This window comes from Macrobrachium nipponense, chromosome 38, assembly GCF_015104395.2.
Source record: "Macrobrachium nipponense isolate FS-2020 chromosome 38, ASM1510439v2, whole genome shotgun sequence".
In the NCBI taxonomy this organism is placed as follows: domain Eukaryota; kingdom Metazoa; phylum Arthropoda; class Malacostraca; order Decapoda; family Palaemonidae; genus Macrobrachium; species Macrobrachium nipponense.
Genome location: NC_061098.1, coordinates 14893701 through 14910327, shown reverse-complemented (window position 1 = coordinate 14910327; position 16627 = coordinate 14893701). Strand labels below are relative to the sequence as shown.

General features: G+C 34.6%; 1 protein-coding gene and 1 non-coding gene across 2 annotated transcripts in view; both read right to left on the bottom strand.

Annotated features, from left to right (window-relative positions):
• The window catches only part of LOC135209647 (uncharacterized), a 112318-nt gene that overhangs the window by 83899 nt on the left and 11792 nt on the right, over window positions 1-16627 (bottom strand). The window lies entirely within an intron of this gene.
• On the bottom strand, window positions 5755-5826 carry Trnac-gca (transfer RNA cysteine (anticodon GCA)). The gene has a single exon. It is a non-coding gene; the product is annotated as a tRNA-Cys (tRNA).

Here is a 16627-nt window from a genome sequence, read left to right as displayed (position 1 = left end):
AGCCGTACAGAGATATTTGATTCAAAGATACTTGATGATTCTAGGATACTTGACTTCGAGACTGGAGACTAAAACAGGCCCTTAGGTCCTCTTAAAAGGACTCCTTGGAGGCGTGACTATGATGAACTTCTCGCGAATCCTTGTGAGCGAACACCGACGAATAAATATATATATATTGACACTTCCTCTTCCTGTCATGTCTTCTTGAACGATACCTCAGTTATCTCACTATTATTATTATTATTATTATTATTATGGTCTATCAAAGTCCTCCAATTCGACTGGGTGGTATTTATAGAGTGGGGTTCCGGGTTGCATCCTGCCTCCTTCGGAGTCCATCACTTTTCTTGCTATGTGCACCGTTTCTAGGATCACACTCTTCTGCATGAGTCCTGGAGCTACCTCAGCCTTTAGATTTTCCAGATTCCTTTTCAGGGATCTTGGGATCGTGCCTATTATTATTATTATTATTATTATTACTTTGGTAGAACTGTTAAAAAGAATGGCAGAATTATTATTATTATTATTATCATTATTATTATTTCGTCGGATTGGCTGTCCTTGGTACCCAGCATCCAAGGACAGCCAATCAGAAGCTGTCCCCATTATTATTATTATTATTATTATTATTATTATTATTATTATTATTATTACTCAGTAGACGAAACTTATTCATAAGGAACAAGCCAACCACAGGGGCCACTGACTTAAAATTTAAGCTTCCAAAGAATATTAAGGTGTTCATTAGGAAGAAGAAAGAAAAAATAAATAAGAAATATATAAATAGATAAAAATGTATTGAAATGCAAGAGGGATAGTATTAGGGGGGCATTGCTTTGCATTGTCGCTTAAACTGCCCGAAATTCCAACCGGACGACATCCTCTGCTTATAAATCTAGCATGCAATAGAAGACGTATGAATGCGCTCCACTTGGGTAAGTGGATTCTTTGAAAAGAAAGTCTTTGCAACACTCAAATCTATCAAATGTCTCTCAAACAAATTTGGCAGGAAGTTCTTCTAGACTAATCTTAATCCTTTCTTTCAGAAACATTCGAGTCATATACTTCACGTCCGTTGAAACTAGTCGTAATATTTCCTATGTTTTTAATCCTTATTTTACGAACTTTCAAAAAGTATTCTATCAACGATTATTTTACGAGCTTTCAAATAGTATTCTATCAACGACCAAAGTCACACACGACTTGAATCCACTCTTGCAAAATCATTCTTGAATCCACTCTTGCAAAATCATTCTTGAATCCATTCTTGCAAAAGTATTCTTAAATCCACTCTTGTAAAACTATTCTTGAATCCACTCTTGCAAAAGTATTCTGTGTCCAAAAGTCAACCGTCTTTAGTTACTTAAAGGCATTCAACTCCAAGTTTTCGCTTACTCGGGGAGTATGCCTACGAATTACTTTGTTATTCTTGTTGAAGGGTAGTAAAAGACTATGGCAAAACCTAAAAAGATCTGAAAAAGGTTTTCGCGTAGAGTTAAAGATACAGGAATCTTAGGATAGGATATTTATTACAATTCCAACAATTTGAAGGAAAATGTAAAAAAAAAAAAAAAAAAAAAAGTTTCAACACCCTGAATTAAAATACATCCAAATCTCAATATCCCAAAATAAGTCAAACTTCAAGATCCCTAAAAATATCGGCAATTCAACGAGCAGTCTCCAGTCAGTCCAATCTGGTTCTAAAGCAACAAAAACGAAGGTCCATAAGTCACGTCACATCTTATCAAGCTCTCTAATGGCCTCTCCTCCACCCTCCCTCCCTCATGCCCAACCCTTATGAACACGAAAACCAACGTCACATTCCGGGCATCCTTATAGGACCCAGTGCCCAAGGTAATACCACACCATGAATGGAGAGCCTCATTCTCTTGATTGGTTCTCAAAGAGGTATATACATCTACCTTCGTCAGTAGAGCTTAGAGTCCGATTTCATTAAGGGTTTCTCAAGACTCTCTCTCTCTCTCTCTCTCTCTCAGCGGAAGAATTTCTTCCACGCGAACACCATACTCTGTGAAAGCTTGAATTTCAAGCTAGTGGACCCTATTGGCTAGCTGCATATGAATAGGGTTTAACTGAATGATAATAATAATAATAATAATAATAATAATAATAATAATAATAATAATAATAATAATAATAATAATAATAATAATAATAGTAAGGAAGTAGACCTTCTCCTAAGGGCTGTAGCATTATTAAAAATAATGGCTGTTTCTATTCTATATAGAGTTGAATGCCGCAGAAACAGTCATTAATAATAATAATAATAATAATAATAATAATAATAATAATAATAATAATAATAATAATAATAATAATAATAATAATAATAATATGGAAGTATACTTTCTTTAAGGGTTGTAGCATTTATTAAAAATAATGGCTGTTTCTACTCTATATAAATTGAATCCCGAAGAAACAGCCATTAATAATAATAATAATAATAATAATAATAATAATAATAATAATAATAATAATAGGAAGCGCAATACGTAAAAGGAGACCATAAACCACATAGAGGAAGTGCAATACGAAAAATGAAACCATAAACCACATAGCAAGCGAATGTCCGGCATTTGCACAGAACCAGTACAAAAAGAGGCATGATTCAGTGGCAAAAGTCCCTCCACTGGAGCCTGTGCAAGAAACACCAGCTACCTTGCAGTAATAAGTGGTACGAGCACCAACCTGAAGGAGTGATAGAAAACGATCAGGCAAAGATCCTCTGGGACTATGGTATCAGAACAGATAGGGTGATACATGCAAATAGACCAGGCGTGACGTTGATTGACAAAATCAAGAAGAAAGTATCACTCATTGATGTCGCAATACCATGGGACACCAGAGTTGAAGAGAAAGAGAGGGAAAAAGAGGCTGAAATAGCTCCAGGACTCATGCAGAAGAGTGTGATCCTAGAAACGGCGCACATAGTAAGAAGAGTGACGGACTCCTAAGGAGGCAGGATGCAACCCGGAACCCCACACTATAAATACCACCCAGTCGAATTGGAGGACTGTGATAAAAAAAAAAATAATAAAAAAAAAAAAAATAATAATAATGAACTACAAATCTATTAACTTGACTTTTTTCGTAAGTGTTTTTGGAAGAAATGCCAAATTCTGGAATTCTGGATAAGGCCGAAGTTTTGACGTCAACGAGAGAGAGAGAGAGAGAGAGCATCTCATGACCACCTCAGCAAAAAAAACGGTACCATCTAACAAGAGCATAAATACAGCAATGGAACACAGATGAAAATATGACTGAAAACTGATACAAAAAAAAGTCTTTCCTTATGCCAATTTATAATATTTTTCTCCCGAAATAGGAACCCGAACGCCTTAATCACACCCGCTGAGACGTTCCTAACGAGGAGTCCTCGAACGTCTACAGAACCGGTTCCCTGGAAAAGTAAACGAATGAGGATTTTTTTTCTAAGTACTAATGGAAAGTTTTTGCTGGATTTTTACGCCAATCAACAACAACAATTGGCCACAATATCTTTGCGTAAACTACAGCCGGATATGTAACTGTTTCTCGCCCTTTGCAAGGAGATAACGATTTTTTTTATGTATACCTATGTCTTTTTTTATGTGCACCTATGTCCTGTTTTTAGGAATACTTTGTTTTTTTTATGTGCACCTATGTCTTTTTTGTTTTTGTTTTATCTACACCTAGTTTTTTTTATGTACACCTGTCTTTTTGATGTACACCTGTCTTTTTATGTACACCTATGTATTTTTATGTACACCTATGTCTTTTTATGTACACCTATGTCTTTTTTATGCACATCTATGTCTTTTTATGCAGACCTGTCTTTTTTATGCACACCTATGTCTTTTTTTATGTAGACCTATGTCTTTTTTATGTACAATTGTGTCTTTTTTGTTGTGTATGTATTGTTATGTATACATGTCTATTCTTATGTACATACATTTTTTGTTAGGTACACGTGCGTCGTTTTTTTTACATGGTGTCTCTTTTTATGTACAAGTATGTCTTTTTTATGTAAACGTATGTGGTTTTTGTTATGTACGCGTGTCTATTCTATCAAGTACACTCATGTCTTATTTTATGTAAATTTTTGTCCTTTTTTTTATGTTATGGACACGTATGCACGACGAGTCATAATATTGCCTGAGGTTAAGCCCAAGTATAAATAATAACAACAATATAAAAACAATCAAATGTATGAAATTACTTATATAAATAAAATGAAAAAAAAGCCACATCTCATACTCTACGATGACCTGGGCTGGCGAGAGGCGAACCCTCAGTTGACCTGGCAGGGCAACTTTAACCTGTAGGAGATTGAAGACATACGGGACTGGACTGCCCCTCGCCCCCTCCCCCCCCCCCCCAACCTCACCCCCCTTACTCACCCACAGGTGCAATGACCCATTCCGGATGTGGTGCAACTTTAAACCAAATGGCAGCGCTACTTTAAATGCAATAGAAAAATATTGCTTGGCAACAGCGATTAAAGGGTTTCTTAGCACTATTTTTTTTTCGCACGTAAATTTTGCTTCTATAATACAAATATATTCAAGGACATTATCAACAGCAAATCTTCCAAGTTAATCTGATTATGAGTGACCTTCCAGGGCACCACCAAAAGTTATTCTTCCAAGGGCACAACACCATGAATTCTCGAAAGACAAAGCTACTGGGGTCATTTGTCCATTTGGCAATAGGTAATCTTCAGTGACACCTGATAATACTCCAGTAAACGTGTCTGATTACAATCTCAACATTTAATATTCATGGATATATTCCGTAGGAAAAATTTTCAAGGTAATCTAAGTGATAAAGGTTCACAGATGTTTGCCAAATGCAAAATTCCTCAGGGTCGTCAAATAATGTCCAGTATTCAAGGACACCTGTCAGAGAAATATTCCTCAAGGTAATCTATCAATGTCCAGTATTATAGGACACCTGTCTGAAGAAAATTCCTCAAGGTAACCTATCAATGTCCAGTATTATAGGACACCTGTCTGAGTAAAATTCCTCAAGGTAATCTATCAATGTCCAGTATTCAAGTACATCTGTCTGAGAAAAATTCCTGTAGGTAATCTATCATTTGTTAAGGCCACCAATTAACTGACAATCTGCCAGAACAGCTGGTAATAATTAAATTCCTCAAATTCACCCACCAATCATTTTTTCCAAGAGAAATCTCTCGAGGTCATGACCAATTTGAGAGTCCTAATGCATGGACCTTACTTATTTCCCCTCTTCTGGCACTCAACAGAAACATATCTATGTTATTGCAGCCACTTTGGTGTGCTTACGGCAACAGACCGAGAAGTGTGCCAACAGCCATTGAATAAGTCTAACATTCCGCTGGAGACTAATCCTAACGTGTCAATCGTCCAAATAGTATCATTGCACGATGTGTCTACAAAAACAAACAAACAAGCAAACAAATAAATAAATAAATAACTAAACAATAAATAAACAAAGCTATCCTCATGCTACCCTGTAATCAAAACAGTTTAATGTATGATATTAGATCTACATTTAAGCAGCTTTACTTTTCTATACATCATCCTTCACTCATCAAAACTCTGCTCTTTTTCTCATTTTACGTCCTCAGAACAACAGCATCAAGACGCGTTTACCCTTTTTGACCAGGTGTACATATGCCAGGATGTAGCCACATCTACAGCACATCCCAACTTAGGCCTAGGGTCTATGAATCGAATCTGGGAAGAGTGGCAATCCTGCAAACAAAATAGGGGGCGCCCGGGATTGAACCAGGGACCTCTCGATCTGCAGTCGAATGCTCTACCACTGAGCTACACCCCCGTAGTAATGTGTCCGAGGATAAACAAGTGTTGTGCTGGAGATAATTGTATTTTTAGACTCGAGCTGATAAACAGCCCGCGTCGTACGGCTTCGCTGAGCGTCGATCTGTAAACTTGGTTCTAGCGCTGAACATCAATCCTCTGATTTTACACAGCGCCGTAAATAAACCAAATACACACATAAGAGTAAAATATATAGTATATCACTCACCAAGCAACCTACGAATGTGAACATCGGCTGATATAATTCAAGAGCGCGAAACCTAGTACCACTGGTGCACACAGTTTTGAAACCATCTTACGAGAAGCAGGAATAACTCGAAGATCAATTCTCTGATTTTACACAGGGCCGTAAATAAACCAAGTACACACCTGTGTGTAAAAAATAAAGTACATCACTCACTAAGCAACCTACGAATGTGTACTTCGGCTAATATAATTCAAGAGCGCAAAACCTAGTACCATTGGTGTGCATAGTTTTGAATTCTTACACCATCTTACGAGAGGCAGGGATAACTATTATCCTTTCCTTCCTAGTTACTTCCTCTTCCCACTCTTCCATCTCATCATCATCATCTTTAGACGTTAAAATGAATGAAAAGTGCCAGCATTTGTCTGCCCAGACCCGGGGTCGAACCGGAGAACATTGAGATCTTCCCCAAGCGAGCTATCTAGGCGTGATAGGATAACGAAGGTTTAGATATACTGGATGATATAGATACTCCTATTAACAGAATATAGGAGGCACGTGCCTGCACTTGAGTACGTACAAAAGACGCCTGAGCCTAGTTCTATTAACCATTTACTTTATGGACGTCTGAACCTGGTACTATTAACCATTTACTTTATAGACTTCCGAACCTAGTACTATTAACTACTTACTTTATAGACGTCTGAACGTAGTACTATTAACTACTTACTTTACAGACTTCTGAATCTTGTACTACTATTTACTTTATACAAGTTTGAACCTAGTACTACTGACTATTTACTTTATAGAAGTTTGAACCTAGTACTACTGACTATGCCGTCTCAACCTAGTACTATTAACCATTTACTTGATAGACGTCTGGACCTAGTACCACTGACTATTTACTTTACTGACGTTTGAACCTAATACTATGAACTTACTCTTTAACTATTTACTTTACAGACGTTTGACCCTAGTACTATCAACAGAGAGAGAGAGAGAGAGAGAGAGAGAGAGAGAGAGAGAGAGAGAGAGAGAGAGAGCGCAGAAGCACCAGCAGCTAGAGCTCTCTGCTCTGCAAAAGCTTTTATTACTCCCTACTATACTGGGCTGCGCAAAGCACACAAAATGCATTAACCCCCAACGGGGAAGCCCCAGAATCAAGAATGCACGCATAGGCGGAGACGATATTTATATACTCGTCAAGGAATGCAAATATATATATATATATATATATATATATATATATATATACATATATATATATGTATAGTATATGTATTCGTCAGGTATGTATATATATATATATATATATATATATATATATATGTATATATGTATATGTATTCGTCAGGTATATATATATATATATATATATATATATATATATATATATATATTTCTAGAATATATATTATATATATATATATTATATATATATATATATATATATATATATATATACCTGCTGACGAATACATATACAAAGCACCTATAGATATCAAAGATGGTAAACTTATCGTCAGATGAATGTTCGCATATTAATTGTCTATTACTAATATCATTAATATTTTATCAAATACAATAAAAAATATTTTTCTAAACGTCATCTCTATAACCAATAAGCTCAAAAGATAAATATGAATAATTAACTCATATGTTACAAGTAAAATACGATACGTTGAACTACCCAGATACTGTGAGAAGAAAAAAAAAATAAAAATTTTAAAAAAATCACTAAACGGAAGTGTTCTTCTCTACATAAAATATATATAAAAACACACAGAATACGAAGCAAAAAACAGGCAAAGAGACAACTACTTTTTGAGAACAACGGAAAAAACTAAACCAATTAAATAAAGATGTCGGTAAAACCACATATATAAAACAAGCTTAATGAATTAAATTTTACCCCACAACTATATGCAAAAGGTGTCCAAGTATCGGATTTCACCCTCTCTCTCTCTCTCTCCTCTCTCTCTCTCATTATTCGCCCACACGCCTCTCCTACCCTTATTATGCCAATCATAAAACAAGTAGAGCTATTAATAGCGTACCTCGATAATGCCCACGAAAGAAGAGATCTTGTCATATTTCTGACGAATATCGGAAGAAAATTTCTCATATTTATGAATACCGGTGTTGGTAAAGATTTTAAATTCTGGGAAATTTGCTCTTTAGAAGAGGAGAAAGCATAGAATTCAAGCCAAAGTCAGCGTTGGAGGTTGCACTATGAAACAATTGTAAGGAGAGGGTTAAGAAAAAGGAATATGAGCGGAAATACGGTAAAATGAATGAACGGGGGTTGCAGCTATAGGGGTTCCTAAGGAAGGGACGCTGCATAAGAACCTTCAGTAATACCTAACCAATCTCGTAGGTCACCCCTTTTTAAAGGAGAATCTTTATGATAATAATTAAAAAATGACCATTTTAATGTCTCCTTGCAATCATGGTAATATACAAAATATAGAAAACATAGAAAAGACTGGATGGACTCTAATTATAATACACATCGAGCGTGCCACCAGCTGCCAAAATTCAGATGTAGCTTGGGAAAGGATGCTAAAATACGAAGAGGGAGAAATCATGATTATTCATTGTGTATAGCCCGTATATACTACATGTATACACGCACACACACACTATATATATATAATATATATCTGCAACACCTACGCTTTGTATATATACTCTCGTAAGACATCCTCTGTCCAAATTTTACCAGTGATGAGAAGCACAGTGCTCGAAATATATATATATATATATATATATATATATATATATATATATATATATATATATATATATAAATGGTTGCAACGTTCAATAGTGTTTTATGGACATTTTATCTTCTTATATAAATATATATATATATATATATATATATATATATAGTATAAAATTGAATTAAATAAACGGAAATATCATCTATCAAAATACGACAGTACTACCCGACTCTCCACTAAGTCCACCATAGTCCTTTTAGCTTATCAAAGGCGAATGACACAGACAGACAGACACAAAAAAGCCTTTTGTATAAACGCTACGACTTCAAGAGAGCACATAATGTAAATGCCGCATAAAATATATATCCAGACTATTGCTTCCCTCATAAACTCTTGAGGAAATGTATGAAGCCGGGAAAGACACATAAACTTGTCTGGACGTTCCGACGCTGTCGCCAAAGTTCTCTCTCTCTCTCCCTCTCTATCTCTCTCTCTCTGAGGAGGATAGATTATTATATCGGTCCGTCTTGAGGTTTAGAAATGAAAAGAGCACAGCTTTTTTTTTTTCTGCATCAGCTAGGTTTTTCTAATCTCTCTCTCTCTCTGCAGACATTTTTTTTTTTTTTGCTATGACGAGATTCAGAAATCATCACATATGATAAGAGCAAATTTTTTTTTTGTGTAAACTTGAATTTCTCTCTCGGTCTCTCTCTCCTCTCTCTGTCTCTCTCTCTGCAGACATATTTTCTTACTATGACGAGATTCAGGAATCATCAGAAATGATGAGCAAATTTTTTTTGTAAACTTGAATTTCTCTCTCTCTCTCTCTCTCTCTCTCTCTCTCTCTCTCTCTCTCTCTCTCTCTCTCTCTCTCTCTCTGCAGACAAATTTTTTTGTTGTGACGAGATTCAGAAATCATCACATATGATAAGAGCAATTTTTTTTTTTAAACTTGAATTTCTCTCTCTCTCTCTCTCTCTCTCTCTCTCTCTCTCTCTCTCTCTCTCGTCCAACTAACAGAATAATCGAGGCACACTTACTGATATAGTGAACTACCTCATTTCCCCCCTCCCCACAAGACTCAAGTTCAACCAAAGGTCATTGACACACGACTTGTGAATGGGAGAGTAATTCACAGAGTAAATCATTCATAAAGTCGTGTATGTGTGTGTGTGTCCGTGTGTTCGTAAGGGCCGGCATAATGATCTCAATGAACGTAATTGGTAGCGTAAGTCGACTGAACTGGGGTTTGTGTATTATTTGCTGGAATTTAAATTTAGTTCCTGCTTAGATGTGCTGCAATAGGAATAAATAATAAATAAATAAATAAATAAATAAAAATAAAATAAAATAAAATAATAAATAAAATAATTAAAGATGTAAATACACACACATCACTGATACGTATGTATATATATATATATATATATATATATATATATATATATATATATATATAATATATATATATATATATATATATTAAAAGTACCCAGGATACGATACATCGGCTAAATTCCAACAGAGAGAGAGAGAGAGAGAGAGAGAGAGAGAGAGAGAGAGAGAGAGAGAGAATTAAATTATTACCAGGGGCAAAGCATAGTCTAGGATTTTTGGACTTACGAGTGACCCCTTCCCTCTGGGCCGAGTTCAGTTTTCCAATAGTATTTAAGATCATCGCCCTCGTCTGCCTTCAAAACATCATTCACCTTTGAAAAGGTCTCCGTCTGTCACGGTAATCTGACGTATATGTGTCTCGTTGTCGTCAGAGTTCAAATCGAAAGCCTGATCATTTAAATAGGAGATGTCCTGTATTTCTGGTTTTTAGATTCTTTCATTATTGTCCAGGTTTATCACTTTGTTATTGATTAATCTCAACCTTTTCTCTCCTCTCTTACAGTTTCTTCTGATTTATTTATCTAGGAGGAATAAAAATAAAAAATAAAATTAAATATATATAACTCAAAATTTAAAACAAACTTTAAAAATTAGTTCAATTAAACCAAACTTTTTTAAAATTCGTGGCTTGAAAGTAATTGAATTTAAAACTGAAACCACAAGGAGAAATATAACGAAACAAAATTGTATAAAATTAATCAAAATTTGAAACGAACTTAAAAATCAAATCAAATAAATTAAACTTAATTATAAAAGAATTGGCGGCTTGAAAGTAACTGAATTTAAAAATGAAACCACCAAGGAAAAATAAAATGAAATAAAATTAAATACAATACCCAACTTACAATTTAAATAAACGTAACAATAACGCAAAATACAATTAAATAAAATATATCAAAATCTAGATAAATTCGTGACTTGGACACGATTGAATTAAAAAAGGAATCAACAGAAAAATTCAAAACCGAATTTGACATGAAATATAAAAAATAAAATGAAATAAAATAAAATGAAATAATCTAAATCTAATTAAATTCGGGACTTGAAACGATTACATTAAAAAGTAATCAATTGAAATATTGAAAACCGAATTTCGCGTTGAAATAAAATAAAATAAGATAAATAAATATCTGAATAAATTCGTAGCTTGCAAACGATTAAATTGAAATAGGAATCAATTGAAATACTCAAAACCGAATTTCGCGTTGAAATAAAAAATAAAATAAAATAAATAAACATCTAAATAAATTCGTTGCTTGAAAACTATTACATTAAAAAGAAGAAATCAACTGAAAGATTCCAAACCGAATTTCGAGCTTTTTCGGAGCTGAATATCCCAACGAGACTGAACTCGTCCTGCGAATTCAGTCAAGGACGCATCACGTATATAAATAGAAAGAGATCTTCAATTATGCTGACATAACACCGACTGAAAACACGATTCTCTTCCAGACAGCTGTAAAAGTGAAAGCAACATCGTTGAGCCATGAACTTCTAGCCTTTACAAACTCAAAAAGTGTTTTATAGCCACCGTTATGAATAAAAAAAAATGAACCGACCACCATCTTACTTTGTTTTTGTTTGTTTGTACGGTGTTTTTACGTTGCATGGAACCAGTAAGGTTATTCAGCAACGGGACCAACCAACGGCTTTATACGCGACTTCCGAACCACGTCGAGAGTGAACTTCTATCATCAGAAATACACATCTCTCACCCCTCAGTAGAATGCCCGAGAATCGAAATCGCGGCCACCGAGGTGGCAGGTCAAGACCATACCGATCACGCCACTGAGGCACTTACTTAGGGAGGGTGCTAAAATCTACGGTCAAACAGAGCGCTGTTTCACCAACAGAAATTAAAATAAATACGCGTTATCTTATTATATTTAATGAGAAATAAAAATTCAAAGGTGTTTTATAACCACCGTTATGAATTAAAACATGAACCGACCTCCAGCTTACTTGGGGAGAATGCTAAAACCTACTGTTAAATAGAGCCTTGTTTCGCCAACGAAAATGAAAATGAATACGTTATATTTTATTAAGAGATAATTGTTCTGTGCTGCTTAACATGCACATAATTGATTTTTGACATTTTCATTCTAATAAATAAATCATAAACATCCTATCCTAAAATTCCTGTATCTTTAACTCAAAACGCGAAACACTTTTTTCAGACCTTTTTACTCCTCCATAGGCCTTTCCTAACCCCCTTCAACAGGAACAACAAGAACAATATTAACAATAAAGTGTTTTGTAGGCTTACTCCAATCATCAAACATACCAAATTGCAGCCCTCTAGCCTCAGTAGTCTTTGTTTTATTCAAGGTTAAGCTTAGAACATAATCGTGCGTCTGGCAAAGCTTAAACACAGGCCACCACCGGGGGCGTGGCTGAAAGCTTCATGGGCCTTCGCTCATACAGAAAACTCGATTGTACCGAAGAAACTTCGGTGTTTTTGTTATTGTTTTACTTTTGTCGACAAAAACAAAAACGCTTTAGCATCTGCATTCGGTACGAATCATTTTCACGAATCATTTTTATTCCAAGAAATTCGACAGAATAACAATGACCATTATAAACTTAACCTTCAGGCATCACGAAACTGGTCCCATTCTCTTCATGTCTGTGACCTCTAAATGCGATACGCCGATAAATTTTAACAATGAACCCACATCGTGTGATAATCTTATCTTTCGGATGTATATTTTCATTTTAATTTTTCGCTTTTTTTCGACATTTCTCCTCTCAGTGATATCCATCATTCCACTCATCCAACCATTTTTTATTTTTATTTTTCATTTTTTTTTTTAAATCAAGAACCCATTCTCTATCTCCAACCTTCATTCTCTTCTTGCCTCTTTTCCTTTTTAATCTATTTTTTTTTTAGTCAAAAAGCCCTTCTCTATCTCCTCCCTTTATTCTCTTCTTGCCTCTTCTCTCTCTCTCTTTTTATAATCAAGAACCCTTTCTCTATCTCCAACCTTCATTCCCCTCTTTCTTCTTCCCATTCCTTCTTCATTCTTCCAAGTTCATTCTTACCCATGGCAATCCACTTTCCTTTTACTCCATTCGACTGGCACGCCTCCCCCTACCCTCACCCCCCCCTGCCCCTCATTACCCCTCCCCACTAACTCAGAGCGAAGAGAGTTTTCAAGGCCACCTAGAAAAAGGAATTAAGGACCAGTTTAGGCTAATTCTCCCTAAATCACAGGCAAAGACCCTTTTCAAAACATATCACCACCATTCACAAGATCCCTTCCAAGGGGATGACGGTTCGGTCACAGGGAACGAAGAATATTTACTTTTTCTTCATATATATTTTTTTAAGATCCTTGAGTTTTTTTTCTTATATACTTTTTTTCAGTATCCTGCTAGTTTCACAAGATTTTTAGGGGTCACCGTCCCTTGTTCTGTGCTGTTTTCTGAACCAGTTTTCTTGTCCTACTGTTAAACATGGGCATTATTTTTTTTTTCAGAACTTTATTTTATTTTAGGCTTTTCCATCACCAACAACAATAACAACAGCAGAGTAACTTGTAGGTTTACTCCCCGAGTAAGCGAAAAAGCACACAGAAGCTTTCTTGGACTTCGTTCCGTCCTGGATGTTCGTCATTTATCAAAGATTAAGGATATAATCTCCAATCTCCTAAGAATATATATATATATATATATATATATATATATATATATATATATATATATATATATATATATAATATATATACATATTTTAATGGGGTTACGTCTGAAGAGTTTATATATACGATTCACTCCGTTCCGTCCAGGATATTCGTCATTTATCGAAGAATAAGAATATAAAGCCTAAGAATATATATATAATATATATATATATATATATATATATAATATATATTAATATATTTATATATATATGAATACTTGATCATGAAGTATATAAAACCTGATGCTATGTATAAATAAAGGTTTATTGCCACGAAAGGAAAAAAAGAAAAAGCGAGATAGCCAAGTACTTTCGGTCCTGTTCGGACCCTTTACTGAGGCAAACTGATTTTACAGAGAACAACATAGTCAATAGAAAGCTTAATAAACAAACTGACACTACAAAATTAGCAAGCAATAAGGGCGATTTTCACTCTACAGAAGGGAGGAGTCGCCTGAGGGAAGCCACACCTTCGTGGCAAAATACCTTTATATATATATATATATATATATATATATATATATATATATATATATTATATATATATATATATATTTCATGGGGTAATGTCTCAAGAGTTTATATACATACACAATCACAGACACACACACACACACACACACATATATATATATCTATATATATATATATATATATATATATATATATATATAATATATATATACGATCATCCTCACAAGGCGTTTCCGAACCACACGAACACTTCTGTTGTCTTGCGGGAGGCCTGAATCATACCTAGAGTTAATTTTCCTTTCCCGCATCACAAGAATCCTTGATACGAGACAAAAACTTTCTGCCTACTGGTGGCTGGCCATGCGATTTCTTAGATCAAATGTCGTGACTTCCTCACGTTTCTGAAAACACCACCCACATATGATGTTTTTTTTTTTTTTTGTGCCTTTTGTTTACAAAAATACAATCATATAGTTTTTTTTTGGGGGGGGGAGTATATATTCTCCTTACAGTATTTTCATGACGATAATCTTTATTTTCACATCACGATCTAAAATAAAAAATCACATTTTACGTTTTTTAAAATTTAAAATATAATCCACATTAATTTTGCGTGATATGTATTCTCCTTCCAAAATGGAGGAATTACATTACTATTGTTGTTGTTGTTGTTGTTATTTTTATTATTATTATTATTATTATTATTATTATTATTATTATTATTATTATTATTATGGACAAAGAGGTGAGACATCGAATTCAGGCAGGATGGAATAGCTGGAGGTCTGCATCAGGGGTCCTCTGTGACAAGAAGGTCCCTCTGAAATTGAAAGGAAAGTTCCATAGGACGGTGGTCAGACCAGCAATGTTATATGGAACAGAAACAGCAAGTATGAGGAAAACAGAGAAGAAGATGGATGTAGAAGAAATGAGAATGTTGAGATGGATGTCGGGAGTAACAAGGGAAGATATGATTAGAAATGAGTCTATAAGAGGATCGACAAAGGTAGTTGAAATATCGAAGAAAATACAGGAAGGAGGCTTAGATGGTATGGACACCTATTACGAAGGGAGGAACGTCATGTTGGAAGACTACGATGGAAATGGAAGTGCGGGGTAGAAGGAAGAAGGGAAGACCAAGAAAGGGATGGCGTGATTGTGTAGGGAAAGATATGGTATTAAAAGGTATAAATGAGAACGAGGCAAAAGGCAAAGGCAAATGCAAATTTTATTCTATCGACCCCTTCCGGGATATGAGAATTACAAAATTACACAAATACTATATATATTTTACACAAAAAGGACAAAAAGAAGAGACCAGTAGATTACAACTATATTTATGTACACATATATTTAGCAAGTGCATATTTAAAGCATAAAAGGTATTCTGACTATATACACATATATTTAGCAAGTGCATATTTAAAGCATAAAAGGTATTCTGACTAAGGAAAGTACATGCATCGAAAATAATACCAGAATAATGAAAATTCTAGAAAGTATTAAATCTAAAATAAAGACATTATAACGTTAACAAACTTTGCAAGTCTTTTCAATTCTCTAGCACAACTTGTATTGAGGAGCAGATTGAATTTAAAAGTGGTAGGTCTCCTACAATAGTAGGGCTTTAGGTATCTCTCTCTTATTTCTCTAATCACAGGACAAACTAAAACATAATGATATTCATCCCCAACTTCAATGCTGTTACATAGTCTGCAAGGGTGCTGATTCTCCTGCCCAGAATATCTTTCAGTTGCTACGGGAAGTTTGTGGGTACCACACCTATATTTACTAAGGGCAATTCTTTCTGGTATATATAAATTCATAATATACTTTTCTTGGCCAAATTCAGTCCTAAAAAGTTTATAATTACTACACAATATATTTCTTTCTACTTCTGCATGCCACTGTTGTCTCTATATCTTTGAGTTTCATTTCTAGGCTATTTATTATCCACGTGTGACTGAAATTTTCTGGATGTTCCCATATATTTGACATTCCACCACATGAATCAAGGATAGTTTTAATTTTATGGATCCAACTAAACTTATACTCATTCGACTCGTACAGAATTCTAAGAAAACGACAAAAAACATTTGACAATTTAGACGCCTTTGATTTTACAATTCTCAGCCAAAATCCAATCATCCGTTAGCAAATAGATATTTCAATTTTGAATCTGCATGGACAGAAATCGAAGGAGACGACTCATTCACACTCAAAAACATATTATTATTAATATTATTATTATTATTAACAACACGAAAATAAAATAAGTCTAAAGTGCAGCGAATCGACAAAACACACAGACACACACATACACGCACAA